The sequence below is a fragment of the Dasypus novemcinctus genome, chromosome 1, assembly GCF_030445035.2.
Source record: "Dasypus novemcinctus isolate mDasNov1 chromosome 1, mDasNov1.1.hap2, whole genome shotgun sequence".
Lineage (NCBI taxonomy): Eukaryota > Metazoa > Chordata > Mammalia > Cingulata > Dasypodidae > Dasypus > Dasypus novemcinctus.
The window spans coordinates 2,815,550-2,837,119 of NC_080673.1; the positions used below are offsets into that span (position 1 = coordinate 2,815,550).

General features: G+C 41.9%; 1 long non-coding RNA gene across 1 annotated transcript; it reads left to right on the forward strand.

Annotated features, from left to right (window-relative positions):
- Window positions 1-1,064: 1,064 nt before the first annotated feature.
- LOC105744283 (uncharacterized) lies at window positions 1,065-21,149 on the forward strand. Its single transcript, XR_001117410.2, has 4 exons — window positions 1,065-1,170; window positions 4,246-4,435; window positions 16,381-16,575; window positions 17,839-21,149. It is a non-coding gene; the product is annotated as an uncharacterized lncRNA (long non-coding RNA).
- Window positions 21,150-21,570: the final 421 nt, after the last annotated feature.

Sequence of the window (21,570 nt, forward strand, 5' to 3'; positions counted from 1 at the left end):
AGTTTAAAATTTTATATTTCACTTGATTCTATTGAAATTTCAATTACCTACTACTTTACTTAACCAACTTATACATGAGGTAAGTTTCAGCTAAAAAAGAAATTCCACCACAAAGATAAAACTAACTGGTTCAAGCATATGCAAAATCATAATGCCCTACTCATGCTCTGAGTTTACAACTTTTACTATTGTGTAGCCAAGAAAAATCCAAATGGAACCTAAGAACAGTATTTAAAGTTTCTAACTTCTAAACACACACTTATCTATCTAAAAAATATTTTGGTGCCAAATTGTATGGAATTAATGTTTTACTGTAAATAAAGACATTTCCAATATTGCTTGAAAGGCAGCTGTCAGTTTTCTAAAACACTATATTTTGCAGTAAAATATCCCTGCTAGAAATCAACTGTATTTAAACAGATCTTAGCAGAAGTAAGATGTTCATGATACTAATTCAATAGGGCTACAATAACACTGACTTGAATAAAAATTACAGGAGAGATTACTGCTGTACTTTTCCCCATAACCACTACCAAACTTTGTTTAAATTGTGCAGCCCCAACTTATTCATGTTTCCTCTTGCAGAATTTCATTATGTTTCACAGAGGAGTCCTAAGATCTGTTCTGTAAGAATTCAAGATTTTGAAATGCATAGGTTGGCATTATACTACGTTTTGCCTTCTTGTTTCCTGAATACACAGAAACACTATAGTTTTTCTCAAAAAATGAAATAAGATGTCCACGTGAAAACAAATAAACCTACAATAAGTTCCCAAGCTAAAAAAGTTTATTCATATGGCCACAAAGTGACCTCTAGTTTAAAGTCCAAAACATTTAAATGAAGTCCATTTAAGTTTTGTTTTCTTTTCAAAGGAATACTATAAAATAATCACATTATTTTAGTTCTTGAGTCAACAAGTGTACACAAATGTTTTTATACAGTTAAAATTAGGAGACCAAGTTCAGTGTGCCAAAGATATAGCGTTCAGCTGATTTTGCAGAGTTCACGGAAAGAAATTTAGAGATTTCTTAGAGAAGTGACCAAGTTCCGGGTTGTTCCTACAACAGCGGCAGGATCCACTCCATATTTCAGAGTTGCTCTGTGACAGCTGGATCATCTTCATCTTCTCACCTAGGTTCATGAGTTTTCTTTGTGGCTTTCCTGGCAAGGTAGGTCTGCTTAGTCCGGCAGTGGCTGCCCCAGCCGGGCCAGGAAGGGCTCGCCCTGTTGCTGCTGCTGGCGCCAGCTGGAGCACGGCCAGGTGTGCATGGAGGCTGCATGTGGAGCTCACCTGCACCTGTCTGTGCTGCTCCCCGGGAGGTTCACCTTGGGGCTCAGCTCACTCCTTGACTTCTCTTTCATGGGTACTAGGGTCTCCAGTAACCCGGGTCCCTGCAGGAAGCCCCTCTCTCGCAGCCCACCCGCAGCTCCCGCACCTTGCGCCTGCGCCGCCGGGCTCCTCAGGCTCCTCTGCAGGTCCTGCCTCATGTTCCCAGGGGGCGGCAGAGCATCCTGGGGCGGCAGAGCCTCCTGGGGTGGCAGGGCTGAGTACCCCCAGCCCTGGCAGGCCCGTAACCCCCGACTTGGCCAGCTCCGTCAGGCACCCCAGCCACTGGTGGGCCGAGCTGAGGAGCCCAAGGAGCTGTTCAGTGCTTGATGTTCCTGTGCGGACCCTGCTGAGTTCCTGGGTGACTCTGCTCCTCCTGCTCAGGACCCTGCAGACAAGCTGTGGGGGTTGCTGTGCCAGCCCGTTCAGGAGTTTGCAGAGGAATTCAAGTACCTACTGGCCTGTAGGGTCCCGTGGAATCTTCAATATCAGAATGCTGATGCCTCATGCAACAATCTAGGAAATTTCTCACCTCTTTTTATATTTGGAAGACCTTGAAAACTATTAGTGGTAGTTATTCTGTATATTTTTAGTAAAAGTGACCAAGGAAGCCATCTGGTCCTGGACTCTTCTGGGTGGGGAAATTTTTGATGATTGTTCCATCTCTTGTTAGAGCTCTGATCTTATTTTCTATTTATTCTTCGGTCCGTTTTGGTAGTTTGTATGCTTGTAGGAAGTTGTCTGTTCTACCAAAGTTATCTACTTTGTTGTACTATTGGTCATGTATTCTTTTACTGACCTTTTATTCCTCTAAAGTCTGTATCTTGAGTGTAGTTCATATTTTTCACTTAGCTGTGAATTTTCCAGGGTCCCTTTCTTCGGTACGAAGTCCGAGCTCGGTGTGTGCGCCCTGGGGGGCTCTGCTTGGCTCGGCTCGGCTCGGCTCAGTTGGGTTCCGCTCAGTCGAGCTCTGCTTAGCTCGGCTGGCGTCAACTTGGCGAGTCTTGGCTCAGCTCTGGCTCGGCTTGGGTGGGCCAGGCTCTTCGGGTTGGGTTGGGCTGGGCTTGGCTCTGCTCAGCTGGGCTGGGCTGGACTGCGCTGGGCTCTAATGGGCTCTGCCCTATTGGTCTTGGCCCTATTGGTATCTTCTCCGCTGGGCTCATCTCCACTGGACTCGGCTGGGCTGGATTTGGTAGGACTCAGCTCGGCTGCACTCGGATCCACTGAGCTGGACCTAGCTCGGTTGGGCTCCGCTGGGCTCGACTTGGCTCGGTTGGGCTCGGCTCAGCATGACTTGGCTCGGTTGGGCTGGGCTGGGCTGGGCTGGCCACGGCTCGTTTGCACTCAGCCGGGCTCGTGTGTGCTCGGCTCCATTGAACTCGTCTGGCTCGATTGAGCTGGTCTCGGCTCGGCGGGGCTGGGCTCACCTGGGCTGGGCTCAGCCGGGCTCAGTGGGCTGGACTCGGTGGTGCTAGACTCGACCAGGCTCGCCTCGGCTGGATCGGTTGGGCTGGGCTGGGGCTGGGCTGGGCTCAGTAGGGTTCGGCTAGGCTCAGATGGCCTCGGCTCGTCTTGTCTGTGCTCGGCTTGGGTGGGCCAGGCTCCTCAGGCTGGGCTGGCCTTGGCTTTGCTCGGCGGGGCTGGAGTAGGCTCTACTGGGCTGGGCTCTGCCCTATTGGTCTCGGCCCTACTGATACCGACTTGGCTGGGCTCAACTGGACTGGACTCGACTCAGCTGGATTCGGCAGGACTCTGCTCAGCTGGGCTCGCCTCAGCTCAGTTCAGCTGGGCTCGCTTCCGGCTCCCCCGCACCCGGCCCCAGGCGCAGTGGGCGGGACTCTGGAGCCTGGACGGGAGAGCCTCGTCCCACCACCTGGCTGGGCCCCAGGCGTTTCCCAGTGCCCCGACCAGGGAGGCTGCGACCGCGACGGGATCGGCTCCCACGGACCTTCCCCTCCCGCCCACAGCACCCCTCCCTCGTTAACCTCATGCAGGTTTTGAAGGATAAACCAAGTTGATGCTTAGAGAGGGCTTTGAACTAAGCTTGGCAAACTGAGTTGATTTCATTTTATTACTATATTGTCTTCAGGTCAAGAAGTTCTTTCTAAGTCCTGGGTGTGAAAATTCTTGCCCCCAGCATGAGAAATAGGAAGATTTGATACAGTAGAAAAGTCCATATAAAAATTGATCAGGGATGTATTACTTTAAATAGTGATAAAATTTTACAAAACATAGATAATGGCACAATCCTGGAAAGACTGAAAATATTTAAATTTTATACAGAGAGCCAAAGTTTTGCAAGTCAATTATTACCAGAAAGAAAAATCCTAATAAGAGCAATTAAGAGCAATAGCCTAACAAGATAAATTAAGGAATTACTAATAGCTAACTGATAAATTTGAATCTTCAAAAATCTGAATGCGATTAAAATATTTAGAAGATAATTCTCAAAAGAATAGATGCCATCCTTTAAGATAGATGCTCCGCGAAGTGTTTTCATGATTTAGATTTAAAGCATAAAAATAATTTTGATAAAATGTAAAAAGGAATACTCAAAATTAATGTAATGGCCCATGAATGAGCATGGAAAAAAAGATAGAATATATTTCTCTAGAGCAAATGCCCTCTTGATAAGAACTCCCTGTGATTGGTGTTTGTTAAGTTCTGTTGAGAGAGCTATGTGACCTGAGAAAAGAAACCTCTCAGTATTCACAGATTTGGACTGTTGTGGTCAGCCTTTCCCTCTCACTGTCCAGTCCTCAGCAGTCTTTGCTCAGTGATCTTTGAAATGGTTTGGCTCAGTCAGCCTGGATGGCTCTGAGTGCGTCTGCTTTGAAACTGACTCTTTAAGCCAAATCTGCACCCCAGTAACTGCCCAGCATTGTCTGGTTTAACACTGACTCTTATTTTTTTCCAGCACAGACTGCTTTATGACTTCTTCAGCACAGAGCACCCAAAGGGCCCAGGAAGAGATGCCCTCCTCGCCAGTGCCCTGAGGAGGTCCACAGCTCAGGTCAGGCTGTTGGACGGCAGCTCCCCCACACAGCTTTGCTTTGGAGAGGCAGGACATCCAGTGGGGAGCGGGCCTTCCCCTGAGGAGGAAGCAGGTACCACACAACCTCTGTGCAGTTCCCACCTTGAGAAGCAGCTGGGGCCTCTGTTCCATGTTTGGGTCACAAGGTGTGCTCAGGCTGTTCCATTAGACCTACACCCTCCCAGGGTTCTAGAATGGAGACATGAAGCCTCTGCACACCAGGGTGAGGAGGGGAGGCAAAGCTGAGAAATGGCCCGCGATGATGTTGCTGACTTGCCGGCACAGCTAGATACTAAAACAGCTGTTTAACCTCTTCTTCCCTGGAATTCATTAACAGTCTCATTCACCATATTATAATGACCTTGCTAATTATGGGAAAGAAAATTCTTAAGTCAGTGAATTTTCAGCCAAAGTGGTGCTGATGCAAAATACAAGAAATTGCTTTGTTTCTATACAGGGAATTTATTTGGGGTAGGAGCTTACAGATACTAGGTCATAAAGCATAAGCTACATCCCTCACCAGTCTATTTTCACATGTTCAAGCAAGATGGCTGCTGACAGCTGTGAGGATTCAGGCTTCCTGGGTTCCTTCCTTCCAGGGTCTTGCTTCTTCCTGGGGTCAGGGTTCCTCTCTTCCTGGGCCTTGCTTCTGTTTCCTCTGTGAGCTGACTTCACAGGGCTCCAGTTTAAGTCTTCAGCATCAAACTCCAACATCAAAACTCCAACTTCAGAAACCCTCAACTCTGTCCTTTGCCATGCCTTTTATCTGTGAGTCCCCACCCACCAGGTGGTGGGGACTTAGTGCCCTAATGACATAGCCCAATAAAATGCCTAATCATAACTTAATCATGCCCTTGTTCAGACCAGACTACAAACATAATCCAATATCTATTTTTGGAATTCATAACCATATCAAACTGTTGCAGTCAGTATGTGGCTGTTTAAGGTTATTTATAAATCCCCAAAAGGGAAAGATTATATTTGTAAACTAATCTATTCTGCTGGATGTTATACCTTTTGATTTTCTTCAATTCAGCTGAGATGTCTTTTGATTAAATTATTGGATAAGATTAGAGTTTTTTTTTTTAACAAATCAATTTTATTGATAATAATAAAGCATAAATCCATTCAAAGTTTATTATCAGTGGTAGTCAGGGTAATCACATAGTTGTCCATTTATCACTTCAATCATTAAAGAGCATTTTCATTACTCCAATAATAACCCAAAAAATAAACAGAAAAACACCTCCCAATCTCTATACTTCCCTGAACACACATAGCTGCTATTCTGTTTACATCTCTCTAATTATTTGTATTTATATTCTGTTAGTTTAAAATATGCAATATCCCCCATTTTCATATTTCACATAAGGTTTCACTGTGTTATACAGTCCTATGTTACATTTTTAGCTTTCCTTCTAGTAATATACATGACCTTGGACTTATCCTTTCAACCAGTGTGATATCTATATAAGAGCTCTGCTACTTATTTTTTTCCCCCAAATTCTACTCAATTTATTCATTTTTTTTTTAAAGATTTATTTTTATTTATTTACTTCCCCTCCCCTCCCCCGGTTGTCTGTTTTCTGTGTCTTTTTGCTGCGTCTTGTTTCTTTGTCCGCTTCTGTTGTCGTCAGCGGCACGGGAAGTGTGGGCGGCACCATTCCTCGGCAGGCTGCTCCCTCCTTCGCGCTGGGCGGCTCTCCTTATGGGTGCACTCCTTGCGCGTGGGGCTCCCCTACGCGGGGGACACCCCTGTGCGGCACAGCACTCCTTGCGTGCATCAGCACTGCGCATGGGCCAGCTCCACACAGGTCAAGGAGGCCCGGGGCTTGAACCGCGGACCTCCCATGTGGTAGACGGACGCCCTAACCACTGGGCCCAAGTCCGTTTCCCTCAATTTATTCATTTTTTAAAAAATATTACATTCAAAAAATATGAGGTCCCCATTCACTCCCACCACCCCCACCCCACCACTCCCCCCACAGTAACACTCTCCCCCATCATCATGACACATCCATTGCATCTGGTGAGTACTTCTCTGGGCATTGCTGCACCCCATGTCCTGTGGTCCACACCATAGCCCACACTCTCCCACGTTCCATCCAGTGGGCCATGGGAGGACATACAATGTTCGGCAATTGTCCCTGGACCACCACCCAGGACAACTCCAAGTCCCGAAAATGCCTCCACATCTCATCTCTTCCATTCCCCGCACCCAGCAGCCACCATGGCCACTTTTTCTACCCCAATGCCATATTTTCTCAGTTATTAACCACAATAGTTCATGAATAGGATATCATTAAGTCCACTCTAATCCTTACTGTATTCCTCTTTCCTGTGGACCTTTGCTTGGTTGTGTCCATTCCACATCTATGTCAAGAGGGGGCTTAGATTCCACATGGATACTAGATGCAATCCTTCTGCTTTCAGCTGTAGGCACTCTAGGCTCCATGGTGTGGTGGTTGACATTCTTCAACTCCATGTTAGTTGAGTGGCGTAAGTCCAATAAATCAGAGTGTAGGAGCTGAAGTCTGTTGAGGCTCAGGGCCTGGCTATCATATTGTCAGTCCAGAGATTCAAGTCCCCTAGATATATCTTAAACCCCCGCACCAACTACAATTCCAGTAAAGTAGCATGAAACGCTTGTGAAAAGAGATCCCATCTGAGTCCAGCTCCATCATGCCTAAACACCAGCTCCAAAGAAGGGCCAACTGACATGGCAGTGAACCCCATCTGCCATGACCATAACCTGTGGGTCTCTTTAGCCCTCAAAACAACCAATACCTGGGATTGTATCTACTTTATCTATCTCTGAGACTCTGCTCATGTGTGCATAAGGGCAATCCTCTGACAACCTCCAGACTCTTTTTTAGAGACTCATAGCCATATGAACTTATTTGTCCTTTCCATTTCCCCCTTACTTTAGGTCAAGCAGCATTTTAAACTCCTGCTATTATATGTAGACAGGGATATTCTGCTGGTCCGAGTTGAACCTTTAATTCAAGGTCATTTTCTAGTTACGTCATCAGCTGGTACTTGGTAGTGATCCCTTGGTGCCAGGGAGGCTCATTCCTGGGTGTCATGTCCCACGCTGGGGGGAAGGTATTGCATTTACATGCTGAGTTTGGCTTCAAGACTGGCCACATTTGAGTAACAGGGAGGCTGTCAGGAGGGAACTCTTAGGTACAGTGCTGCTCTAGGCCTTGTTCTTATTTCAGGTGTATATGCTCACAAGCATAGTCGTTAGTATCAGGGGCTCACTGTTGGACCCTCATTCCTTCCTGGTCCTTACCATTGCCCCTGGGGGACTGCCGCTGCTCCCCTAGGGACCATGACAGAGCCCCCCCCCGGCCAGGAACCCGGTACTCCCCCAGCTGTTGTTTTTAATTGTTTCCACTATGAGGATATCCAAACATTTCCATGCACCCTGGGCACATGCCCTGTATAACTCCCTGTCAACCATATATTGCCTGTCAATAACATCCCATACCAGTATTCCTCCGCTGCCATTATTGAACCACTCTGTGATCCAAAACTTCCTGAAAAGTGAAGTCCAATATAATGTCAGGTTCCCTTGATAGTAAAATGGAATATAGTGATGAGTTTAAAGGTTAGATATAGAGTATATATTGATTTGGAAAAATTCTACATCCTATCTTTTTCTTTTCTTTATTCCCTAATTCTTGAGCTTCTCTTCTCAAGAGCCTTGGATCACAGTAATTCATATATACAATATACAGTACTCCCACATATCCATTATAAAACCTTTTCCCTTCCACAGCAATAATCTTTTAACTTATTCATATCATATTTACTGAAACTGATGTACAGATATTGAGACAATAGCTTTCAAACAAGGTAACATTTGTGTTTACATTGTGGTTTATACTTTAGGCTATACAGTTTTCTAAATTTTTTAGTTATCCTATGTTTTACATTATGGTTTACATTATTAGTCTGTCAACCCCTATATGTTTTTGGTCTAATATTACATGTTTCATATCCGTCCTTGTGTACTCTTGTGAAACACTTTTTTGCCCTCACATTTACTTTGGTTCCATCTATTCAATATCTATTTCCCCCTCCCCTTAGGCCCCACAGTGACAGTCAATCTTCATTTCTTGAGGAGCCATGTTCAGCGATACTTGCAACAGTGTTGAGGGCTTGACTTGCTCAACTGCCCTAATGCCCTGGGAGCCACCATTTCTCTTGAGAGATACAGTTCCCTCTATTTGATGGCATTAGTCCTCCCCAGGATGTAGATCTACCTTCACTCTCATTATATGGGTCTCTACCCAATGGTACAACCCACTCTGGCAAAATGAGCATTCAGATTTTCCCTAGGAGTCTGTCCTGCATCAGATTATCCCCTTTGAGTATCTTAAACAGGTAACTTTCCTAATTATATTTTGAAAAGGTTTTCTCAGCATTTTACTTTCAACCAACACCTGACAATCTCCTATGTTCGTATGTTGCCCCTCCCTCCCCCCAATTTCTTGGGCAATATTACCCATCCGCCCATTCCTAGCCCCCCTCAAACCCGCAAAGCCCCACCCAAAGGTAACCCTATGCCCCCATTTTATCTCTTCCTTGTGCACATACTTACCGCCTAGCTCTGCTACTTATGAACCCTATGATGTGCTTTCACAATTTCTATTCACTTCTAAAGATTTACAACCTTTGTACCAATTCTGCACAGTTTAACCCTTAACTTTCATTTCCTCTACCCTCTTTCTATTTTCTGGTGACCTATATTCTAATTGTTCACTCCAAGACTTTACAAAATTTATCCAGTTCTTTTTTGTATGTGTCTTTTCTTTTCTTTTCTTTTACTTTTTAAAAGATACTTGGACTACATAAATATCACAGAGAATATATAGGGGATTCTCATATGCCCTGCTCCCCACACCTCCCACATTTTCCCACATTAGCAACATCTTTGATTAGTGTGGTACATTCATTGCATTGAAAACACATTTTGGAGCATTGCCACTCATTATGGTGTATAGATTGAATTGCAGTTTACACTTTCTTGCACTCAATTCTGTAACTTATGGCAAGATATATAATGACCTATGTCTGTTGCTACGTCATTCAGGCTGATTCCCAAGTCTCGAAGATGCCCTCATATTACACCTCTTTCTCCCTCTTCCTACCCTCAGAGCCTCCAGTGGCCACTGCCTGACATCACTATTTCCTCCATTGCTAGAATTACAAAAGTTCTAGAGAAGAATACTAGTAAGTGTACTGTAGTCCATAGTACATTCCCCAATCCTGAGGATTCTGGGATGGTGATGCCCACTCCACATTTATTTGAGGGGGGAGGGGCTTCTATCCCATACAGCCAGTGCATGGAACTCTCTTGCTTGCAGTTGTAGGCACTCTTGATTCCTTGGTATGTTGGTTCTCCTTCATCTCCTTGTTACTTTCCTGGGTCAGTCCAATGAACTGGAGCAGAGATGTTGCAACTCCTTTAAGATTCAGGGCTAGGTTGGCACATAGGCAACCCAGAGATTTATGTTTCTTAGAGGTATACCTACTAACTTCAGTACTAATTATAAGTTCAAACAGAAGGACAGAAGAGCCATTTGTAGGGAAACCACAAGGGAGTCTGACTCTGTCACATTGGAGAGCATAAATCCCAAAGTAGGACCCACTGACAAGGGACCAAACTCCTGAGCTATCTGCCCTGACTATAGTGTCTGGATGTCTCCAGAGCCCTCAGGAGCCCCACTATTTGCGTTGTATCTACTTTGGCAGTCTATGTGATCATGCTGAGATGTGCATAAAGGTTACCTCTGGAGTTCCCTCCCAATTCACTTTGAAGTCTCTTAACCATGTAAACTCATTTGTCTCCACCTTTTTCCCCATTTGGTCAAGGCCTTTTTTTTTTTTCCACTTGCATTGTTTGTTGGTACTTGGTAGCAATCCCTTGCTGCCAGGGAATCTTATCCCTGGGAGTCATTTTCCTTGGGGGAATTTATTGCATTTATATGCTGACTTTTGGCTTAGAAGAGGCCTTATATGAGCAACAAGGAGGCTTCCAGTAGGTAACTTTGGACATCCTGCAATATTATGCCAAGTTTCAATTTCAAGACCAAAGGTCCATAATCATAGTCATCAGTGTCAATGGCCCATCAATAGACCATTCTCCTCCACTAGTCATTGCCTCTGTATTTGGGGCTCCAGGAGAGAATGTGGCAGAGAACCCCAGGATGGGCATTTGATATTTGTTTGGTTATCATGTGAATCTCCAGCCACTGCGGCCATGCCCCATGAACCTTTGAACACATTTATATGCCTTATATTTATGCCCAGTGAACCTCCTCCCATGTATCCCCCATTACTGACACCCTGCCCCACTGATCCTCCCCTGCCACAGTTGTAACCCTTCTGTGATCCACAGCTTCTCCAAAATGAACCCAATAATGTAGCCAAATACAATTAATAAGAAAATGAAATAATAATGATAGTTTTAAACATAGTAAAATTCAGAAAATGTTTTAAAAATTAAAAACATAATAAATTTTGGGATTTAAAAAATGAAAAATATTTAAGAAAAAAATTTTTGACGTATTTTGCCTTTCTTCACTGTAAGATCTGTTGTCCTATATGTACAATGACATTTTCTTCCATTTCTTCCCATGGTGTCTTACTTTTTTTCATTTTGTCTTCAAAGAAGTTTAGGTCACAGTAAAGTCACACAAAAAATACAGGGGATCCCATTTACCCAACGTCTTGCCCTTTTTCCCCCTTCCCATATAAATAACCTTTTTATATGTGGATGATACATTTCTTACAACTGATGTACATAGCTACTAACCATGGTCAATAGTTTACATTATGGTTTACATTTTTGAGTGTACACTTTTATAAATTTTGATGAAGTTTTACATAGCCTGTATCCATCATTGCAAGATCATTTAGAAAACTTCTATTGCCCTCAAAATATCACCTGTTTCATCTATTCTATTCCTGCCTTCCCCTTCCCTGTGGCACACAGCAACCACCAGGCTTCACTCCTTGAAGGACAAGATTCATAATTGTTTGCAGCAACACTGAGGTCTTGACACACTGTCTGTCCTTCCCTATTAGATATTTCCCATGCTCTTGAGATACTCCTGTCCCTCTACTTGAGAACATAATGGGCCTCCCTAGGATGCGAGTCCAACTCCTTCCTGCTCTTTATGTGAGTTTCCACCCACTTATATAAAACACTATGGCAAAATGACCACTCATACACTCCCTAGAAGCCTGCCCCAGGTACACCCTGACCCAAATGCCTCCCCATTGAAGACCCTAAACCAGTAACCCTTCCTTGCCATATTGCCAGAAGAGCTTTCCCAACATGGCAGTTTCAACTAGGTACCCACAGACCCCCAGTGTTCACCTGCTCCCTCCCCCAACCCTCTCCCCAGTTCCATGGACCATTCAACACACCCACCCCACCCTACCCCCTGTCAAACCTGCACCATCCAACCCATTAGTATCACTCCACACCTGTCACATCCCTTCACTGCACAAGTACACATTTCCATCTTATAGGTTTTACCTTTATGGGCATTGGCTAACAACCTTCTCCTTTTCTATTTCTGGTAAAACTATCTTACAAACTCTAGCTCTGTAAGTTGCTCAATTTGCTTAATTCTTATCAGTGAACTCCTTCAATACCTGGCTTGCTTCAATCAACATAGGCAGCCTACCCAATGGGAGAAAATATTTGGTAACCATATATCTGAAAGGAGTCTAATATCAAGCATATGTAAAGAAGTCCTACACCTTGAAAATAAAATGACAAACAACCCATTTAATAAATGGGCAAGTGATTTGTATAGACACTTCTCCAAAGAAGAAATACAAATGTCTAAAAAGCACATAAAAAGATACTCAACATCACTAGCTATTAGGAAAGTGCAAATCAACACTGCAATGAGATATCATCTTACACCCATTAGACTGGAAGCTATTAAAAAACAGGAGACTACCAGCGGTAGAGTAGGTGGGGAAGAATGGGAAACCTGGGGCACTGCTGGTAGGAATGTAGAATGGTGCAGTAATTGTGGAGGACAGTTTGGCATTTGCTTGAAAAACTAACTATAGATCTCGAATATGATCCAGCAATTCCACAGTGGGTATATACCCAGAAGAATTGAAAGTAAGGACACAAACAGATAAATGCACATCAATGTACATAGCAGCATTGTTCACTATCACCAAACCTGGAATCAACCCAAATACCCACAAACAGATGAATGGATAAACAAATTCTTCAATATGCATACAATGGAATATCACTCATTTGTAAGAAGGAATACAGTGCTAACACATGGGATAACATAGATGAATCTTGAGGACCTTATATTTAGTTCTTAATAGTGCAATCATACACTATTTGTCCTTTTGTGTCTGGCTTGCTTCACTCAAAGTAATGTCTTATACACAGAGAACAGACAACTGGGGGGAGGGGAGAGAAATAAAAAATTAAATCTTAAAAAAAATGTATTGTCTTATAGGTTCATCCATGTTGTCATATGCTTCATGACTTCATTTTTTCTTACTGCTGTAAAATATTCCATCGTGTATATATACCACAATTTGTCCATTCAGTTGATTGACATTTAGATTGTTTCCAACTTTTGGCAATCATGAATAAAGCTACTAAAAACATCAGCAGGTAGATGCCTATGTGTCACTCTCAGCCTTCTGTGTATATAGCTAGTAATGGTATTGCCAGGTCACAAGGCAAGTCTATGTTCAACTTCCTTAGGAACTGACAGTTCCCCCACAGTTGTAGTACCATTCTACATTCCACCAACAGTGAATAAGGTTCCTGTCTCTCCACATCCTCTCCAACACTTAGAGATTTCTGACTTTTTAATAGTATCCATTCTAATAGGTGTGAAATGATATCTCATTGTAGTTTTTTTAACAAATCAATTTTATTGATACATATTACTAAAGCATAAATCAACCAAAGTATTCATCAGTGGTACTTGGTAAAAACACATAGTGGTGTATTCATCACTTCAGTCATTTTTAGAACAGTTTCATTATTCTAATAATAATAGTAATAATAATAATGAAAAGAAAACAAAAAATCTCAGCATCTCTCAATCACTCTATGCTTCCCCTGCTGTATGTAGCTCCTATTCTTTTTCATTTGTTCTAGGTTATTTTTATTTATATTTTGTAAAAACAGTTTTATATATGCAGTATCACCCATATTTGTGTTTTACATGAGGTTTTACTATCTTACACAGCCCCAGATTACAGTTTTTAGCTTTCCTTCTTGTAATGTACATGACCTTGGATTTACCCTTTTCAACCACTGTCAAAGCCATATAATAGCTCTGCTAGTTACCAACACTATGATGTACTCTCACTGTTTCTATTTATTTCCTAAGATCTACAAATAACCTTTTTACTAGTTCTGCAGCGATTAACCCTCAGCTTTCCATTCTCTATCTTCATTCTATTTTCTTGTGACCTGTTTTCCAATTATTAACTCCTTGAGTTTACACAATATATTTTGTTCATATTAGCATAATCACAGTATTTTTCCTTTTATGGCTGGCATGCTTTACTCAAAATAATATCCTCCACGTTCATCCATGTTGTCATATGCATCACAACTTCATTTCTTCTTACAGCTGCATAACATTCCTTCATGTGCACATGCCACAATTGTTTATCCATTCATCAGTTGATGGACACATGGGTTGTTTCCTACTTCTGGCATTCATGAATAATCCCAATGTGAACATTGGTGTGCAGAAGTCTGTGTCTCTTCCCTCAGTTCTTCTGGGTATACAGCTAGCAATGATGTTGTCAGGTCACATGGCAAGTCTGTATTCTCTTCCCTAGGAACTGCCAAACAGTCCTCTGCAGTGGCTGTACCATTCTACATTCACACCAACAGTGAAAAAGCATCACTGTCTCTCCACATCTTCTCCAACATTTACAGTTTTTTTTTTACTTTTTATGATGGCCAATCTAGTAAGTGTGAAATGATACCTCATTTAAGTTTTAATTTGCATTTCCCTAATTGCTAGTAATGTTGAACATTTATTCATGTGTTTCTTTGCCATTTGTATTTCTTCTTCAAACAGTGATCTTTTCAAGTCACTTGCCCATTTTTTAATTGTTTAATTTGGTTTTCTTTGTAGCATATATTGAATAACAGTGGTGACAGTAGGCCTCCTAGTCTTGTTCTAGATCTCAGTGGGGAAGCTTTGTCCTTCCCATTGAATTCAATGGTAGCTGCAGGTTTTTCATATATACACATTACTGTATTGAGAAAGTTTCCTTTTTCCTATCTTTGGAGTGTTTTTATCAAGAAAAGGTACTGTACTTTATGAAATACCTTTTCTGAATCAATCAAGAAGTTCTTGTGATTTTTCTTCTTCAACTTATCAATATGGCTTATTACACCAATTGATTTTATTCTGTTGAACCACCCTCCATACCTGGGATAAAACCTACTTGACTGAGGGTCATAATTCTTTGAATGTACTTTTTGGACTCTGTTTGCAAGTATTTTGTTGAGGTTTTTTATTTATTTATTTATTTATTTGCATTTCTATTCATTAGAGAAATTGGTCTGGAATTTAAAAAATTTTTTAGTATCTTTATCTAGTTTTGCTGTTAGGGCGATGTGGGTTTCATGGAATGAGTCTGGTAGTATTCTTCCCTTCTCAAGTGTTTGGGAAGAGCTTGAGCAAGATTGGTTTTAGATCATCTTTGAATGATTGGTAGATTTCACCTGTGAAAGCATCTGGTCCTGGGCTTTTCATCCTTTTGATGATTTTGATGACTGTTTCAATCTCTTACAATATGTTGTGCTTTTCTACTTCTTCCAGGGTCAGTATAGGTGGTTCATGTGTTTCTAGGAAATTATCCATCTCCTCAACATTGTCTGGTTCTTTCATATACAGTTGTTCATAGTATCATCTTATGATCTCTTATTTCTGCAGGATCAGTAGTAATGTCCCCTCTCTCATTTCTGATTATATTTATTTGTGTCTTCTCTTATTTCTTTGTCAGTCTAAGCTAAGGATTTGTTGATTTTGTTCATCTTCTTAAAAAAACAACTTTTGGTTTTGTTATTTCTCTGTATTTTTTTTTTTTTGTTCTCGATTTCATTTATTACTGCTCTGATCTTTACTATTTTTTCCTTTGCCCTAATTACTCTGGAATGTGATAGCATCCTCTGGCTTATAACATGTTCATGGCTACCCATTATAGTTAGAATTGGATTAAGTGCTCATTTTAGTTTATGTGGTGAGCAGCCTGTAAATGGCTTCTAAGGATCTCTGCCTCCTGGTTTACACAATTTTGTTTGGAATTAGTGACTCTTCTAATCAAATAATATGAACAAAAAGATGATGTGTCACTTCCAAGATCCATTAATAAGCCATCTGTGATGACTGTCCTGCTAGTTCTCTTTTGTTCTTTCTCTATGGATGTATGTGTCTATACCTATCAATCCTTCTGTCTCTATCTTTCTCTTACTCTCCCTCCCTCCCTCTATCCCTCTTCTGGGAAACAAGCTGCAGTGTTATGGGCTGCCTTGTGCAGAGGCCCACATAGAATAAAACAGAGGCAGTGCCTGAAAACAGAAAGGGACACAGGCCCTCAGTAGAAACTGAATCCTGCCAATAATACGAGTGACCTTGGAAGTGGATCCTTTCCCAGGAAAGCCTCAGCCTTGGGAAGTGTGACAGGGGGTGCCAGGTGCCTCTAGATTAGAAGAACTGGGCCAGATTTGACCCTGGATTTGGCAGCAAGTAGATTGTTGGGGATTGCCAAGGACAAAAGTGGGGGTACAGGTCATGGTGGGGCCCAGACAGAGATCATAGACACAGGGTGCTGTGGACTGGAAGGCAGGAGGCAGGACAGGCAACTGGGAAGGGGCAGTTGTCAGTTAAACTGCTGCAGGCTGATGGGGCTTTGTGTGCCCTAAAACTCTAAAGAGGAGGCAAGGGCCAGTGTAATCACCTGAGCCTCCTAATGCAGGGAAGCAGGAAGAAGAGGAAGCCAGGGAGCTTGGAAGCACAAGAATGACCCCAGGTGCCACTGCTGCCCTGAAGATGAAGGGAGATGTGGAGAGCTCGAGGAACAGAATTTGCCAACCTCCTGAATGGCCTTAGAAGTGGACTTTCCCTAGAACCTCCAGGAAAAACAGCCCTTTGCACCCTGGATTCCTGTCTGGTAAGATCCTCAGCACAGGACCCAGCTGAGCTCACCCAGACTTCTGACCCACAGAAGGTGCTGGGTAATAAATGGCTGCTATTTAAAGCCATTGCATTTGTGGTAACTTGCTGTGTGGCAAAAAGCCAAAACCAAACCAAAACAAAGAACCACACAAGATACAATCTGATGCAGGCTACTTGATGGACTTTACCCAAGTGAAACTTGAAAAAAATAAACAGGAAATATCTTCCTATGTGTGATCTTACTCCCTTTTCCTTTTCTTTATTAAAGAAGTGCTTGGTTTACAGAACAATCTAGCATAAAATACAGGATTCCCATCTACCATGCTGGTATTGACACCTTGCCTTGGTTCAGAATATTTCTCACAATTGATGATGGCACATTTTATAAGTGTACTCTTGACTACAGGCAATGGCTTGACTTAGGGTTCATGCTTATGTAGTGCAGTGCCATGGATCTTCTGAAACTCTTTATTTTACTACCATCTATGCAACCTAACATTTCCTTTTCTAACCTCATTCAGATAATATTTCAGTGCTGTTAATTACATTCACAATATTGTGCTCCTCTCACCACCATCTATTACCAAAACTTTACAATCACCCAAAACAGAGGCTCTGTAGAGTTTAATCCTGGACTTCCTATTCCCCAACCCTACCCTGTCCCCTGGTAACTTTATTCTAGATTCTGACTCTGAGTCTGCTTATTCTATTTATTTCATATCAGTGAGATCATACAATATAGGTACATTTTTGTTTTTGTTTGCTTCCATTGTTTACATTCATTTATTTATTTTTAACTGTTAATCAAATTTTTTAAATCTTTTAATTATCTCTTTAAAAAGTTAATAGATGATGCAAAAATGTTACATTAAAAACATAAGAGTTTCCCTTACCCCACTTCCCACCCCCCCAATATAGTTACTTTTGTGTCTGCTAATTTCACTCAACATAATGTTTTCAAGGCTCATTCCTCTTCACATTGCCAGTTACAAAGGAGCATGAGAAAACTTTGTTGAATGATGGATATATTCAATGTCTTAATGCGGCGGTGAATTCATGGATATATTAGTTTAAAAATTATGTCCACCAATTATGTTATGCTCCTGCCTTCAAGAGGTGAATCTTAATTCCTCCCCTTTTGAGCACAGGCTGCCCTGGTGGCTCACTTCTAATGAATAGAATGTGGCAGAAGTGATGGTGCATCCTGCCAGTGCTAAGTCATAAAAGGCATTGCAGCTTCCTCATTGTGCTCTTCCAGGTTACTCACTCTGGGGGAATCCAGCTGCCATGGCATGAGGACACTCAGGCAGCCCTATGAGGAGACCCATGTATCAAGGAACTGAGGCCTCTTCCCACAGGCAGTAAGGACCTGGAACTTTCTGCCCACAGCCCTGACAGTGAGTGATTTTGCCCGGGGATTCTCCAGCCTCAGTCAAGCCTTCAGGTGAGGCTGCATAACCGAGGTCTTGACTGCAGCTTCCTGAGAGACCCTGAGCCCCAGTCAACCAACAAGACCACTTCTGGATTCCTGGCCTACAGAAACTTGTGAGATAATAAAGCTTTATTGTTTGAAGCTGCTAACTTGGGGATGAATTTTATGTATATATTTATTTTTCTTTTATTGAAGCATATAATTCACACATGGATATACATAGACATTAAGTATGTAGTAAAAGTTGTGAACTTACATCATACAGGGGTACCATACATCATCCCACCACCAACACCTTGCATTGTTGTGAAACATTTGACACAAACTATGCAAAATATTACTAACTAGTCCATATCTTACGTTTGGTGTATTTTTCCCACAATGCACCTTATTATTTTTACAGTATATTTTTAGTACAGAGATTGTGAACTTATAAAACAATCATGCACATTTGTATAATTCCCGTACTAACACACCTTCACCAACACACCACACTGTAGTGGAATATTTGTTACAGATTATGAGGTAATACCATCAGACTATTACCATGAACCATGGTCCACAGCATGCATTTGGCACACTCTTCCCATGTCCACACCCCACCCTCCCATTATCAACACAGTACACCTTTGGCATTGATGCAAGAATATTATAGAATTGCTGTTAACCACCTTCCATAGGTCACACCAGCTGTATTTTTCCCATGCTTCTCCACATTCCTGCTGCCCTGCACTATTGATGTTCATCTGCTCTAGTTCACAGAAGCACACTCTTCCATCTGAACCATCAACTACAATGCTCATCCATCTCAGACTTCACTGTTAGTCAGTTCCTAGATTATTCTCTTGCTTTCTTTCAATTGACATTTACACCCTAGACTACCCTTTTCAGCCACAATCCCATTTATAAACCACCTGCTACTCAAACTCTATCCATTTCTGCACTTTTACATTTTTGCTAATTAAAACTTCTCTGTACGTCAGCCCTCCTCTTACCCCTTCTTATCTCCTAATGACCTATCCCCTAGGTTTTAAATCCATGAGTTTATTCTTGGTATTTAGTTCATGTTAATCAGAATATGCAATAGTTATCCTTTTGTTCTGGCTTGCTTCACTTAGCATAATGTCTTCCAGATTCATCTATGTTATCATATGTGTCCCAATTTCATTTCTCCTTACTGAAGTAGAGTATTCCATCATATGTATATATAATATGACATTTTGCTTACTCATTCATTGCTTGATGGATAATTGGGTTGTTTCCATCTTTTGGCAATTGTGAATAATGTCACTATGAACATCTCTGTGCTAATGTCTGCTCATGTCAGTTTTTAGTTCTTCTGGGTATATTCCCAGTAGAGGAATTGCTGAATCATGTGGCAGTTCTCTATTTAGCTTTCTGAGGAACTGCTAAACTGTCTTCGACAGAGGCTGCACCATTTTACAATCCCATCAACAGTGAAGGAGTGTTCCTTATTCTCCACATCCTCTCCAGCACTTATTGTTTTCTGTTTTTTAGTAATGGCAATTGTATGTGATGTGAGATGATATCTCATTGTTATTTTGATTTGCATTTCCCTAGTAGCTAGTGATATGGAGCTTTTTTCGTATGTTTTTGTCCAATTGTACTTCCTTTTGTAGAAATGTCTATTTAAATCTTTTGCCCATTTTTAAATTGGATTGCTTGCTCTTTTAATGAGTTGTGTGATCTCTTTGTATAGAATGAAAATCAAACACTTATCAGATATATGGTTCAAATATTTTCTCCCATTGAGTGGGCTTTCTTTTCTCCTTCTTGACAAAGTCCTTTGAATCACAAAAGTGTTTTAAGTTTGAGATGATCACATTTATCCATATTTTCTTTCATTGCTCATGTTTGCAGTGTAAGGTTTAAGAATGCACCACCTACCACCAGGTCTTGAAGAGGTTTTCCAACATTGTCTTCTAGGATCTTTATGGTTTTTCCTTTTATATTTAGGTCTTTGATCCATTTTTAGTTAGTTTTTAAATAAGGTGTGAGGTAGAGGTACTCCTTGATTCTTTTGGATATGGATACCCAGCTCTCCCAACACCATCTGTTGAAGAGACTGCTCTGACCCAGTTTGATGGCATTGGCAGCCTTGTCAAAAATTAATTGACCATAGATGTGACGGTCTATTTCTGAATGCTCGATTTTATTCTATTGGTCAATCCATCTGTCTTTATGCCAGTACCATGTTGTTTTTACCACCGTTGCTTTGTAATATGCTTTAGAGTCAGGAAGTGAGTCCACTAGCTTTGTTCTTCTTAATGAAGTTTTTTTGGCTATTTAGGACCCCTTACCCTTTGAAATAAATTTTATAATTTCTTTTCCATTTCTGCCAAGTAGGCTGTTGGGATTTTGATTGGGATTGCACTGAATCTGTAAATCAATTTGGGAAGACTTCATATCTTAATATTTAGTCTTCTAATCTATGAACACAGAATGCAGTTTCATTTATTTAGGCTTTTAATTTCTTTTAGCAATGTTTTTATATTTATATAAATATTTTTATTTTTATATTTTTCTATTTACCCATGTGTGCTGAGGAGAAGACCCTCACTGGGAACTATCGGTTCCTCAGAACTGTTGGAAAGTGTGGCTTTTCCATGGTGAAATTAGCATGGCACCTTCTCACTGGTCACAAGACAGCCATGAAAATCATCCAGAAAACTGAAAACTCCACCAGCCTCTGCATGCTCTCATGAGAGGTGAGCACATTGAAGGCCTTGAAACCTCCAAACATCATCCAGTTGTCTGAAGGTACTGAGAACATCATGGAGTGAAGTACACCAGAAGAGGAGAACTCTTTGACTACCTCATAGCCCAAGGCCCTCTGTTAGAACAAGAAGCCCAAGGAATATTCACCAAGTAGTATCTGCTATGCAGAATTGCCACCTAAGTTTATTGCCCACAGGGACTTAAAAAGAGAAAATCTGGTTTTGGACGCTGCTGAGAATATCATGCTTACCAATTTTGGCCTAAGTAATACATTTAACATTGACCAGAAGCTGAAAGCCTTGTGCAGCAGTCTCTATTGTACTGCCCCCCAAAACTTTAAGGGACACATGTAATGGGTCAGCCATCGATGTCTGGAGCCAAATAAAATTAATAAGAAAATGAGATAATAATTTTTATTTATTTATTTATTTTTTTTTTCTCTGCCTTTCTCCCCCCCCACCCACCCCCTGTGTCTGCATTCTGTGTCCATTCACTGTGTGTTCTTCTATGTCATCTTGCATTCTTGGCAGCACCAGATCTGCATCTCTTTTTGTTGCATCATCTTGCTGCATCAGCTCTCTGTGTGGCACCACTCCTGGGCAGGCTGCACTGTTAGGTGCAGGGCATTTCAATGTGAGGAGCACTCCTTGTGCATGGGGATCCCCTACACGGGGGACACCCTTGTGTGGCACAGCACTCCTTGTGCATGGCAGTGCTATGTGTGGGCCAGGGCACCACATGGGTCAGGAGACCCTGGGTTCGAACCCTGGACCTCCCATATGGTAGGTGGACACTCTATCAACTAAGCCATGTCTGCTT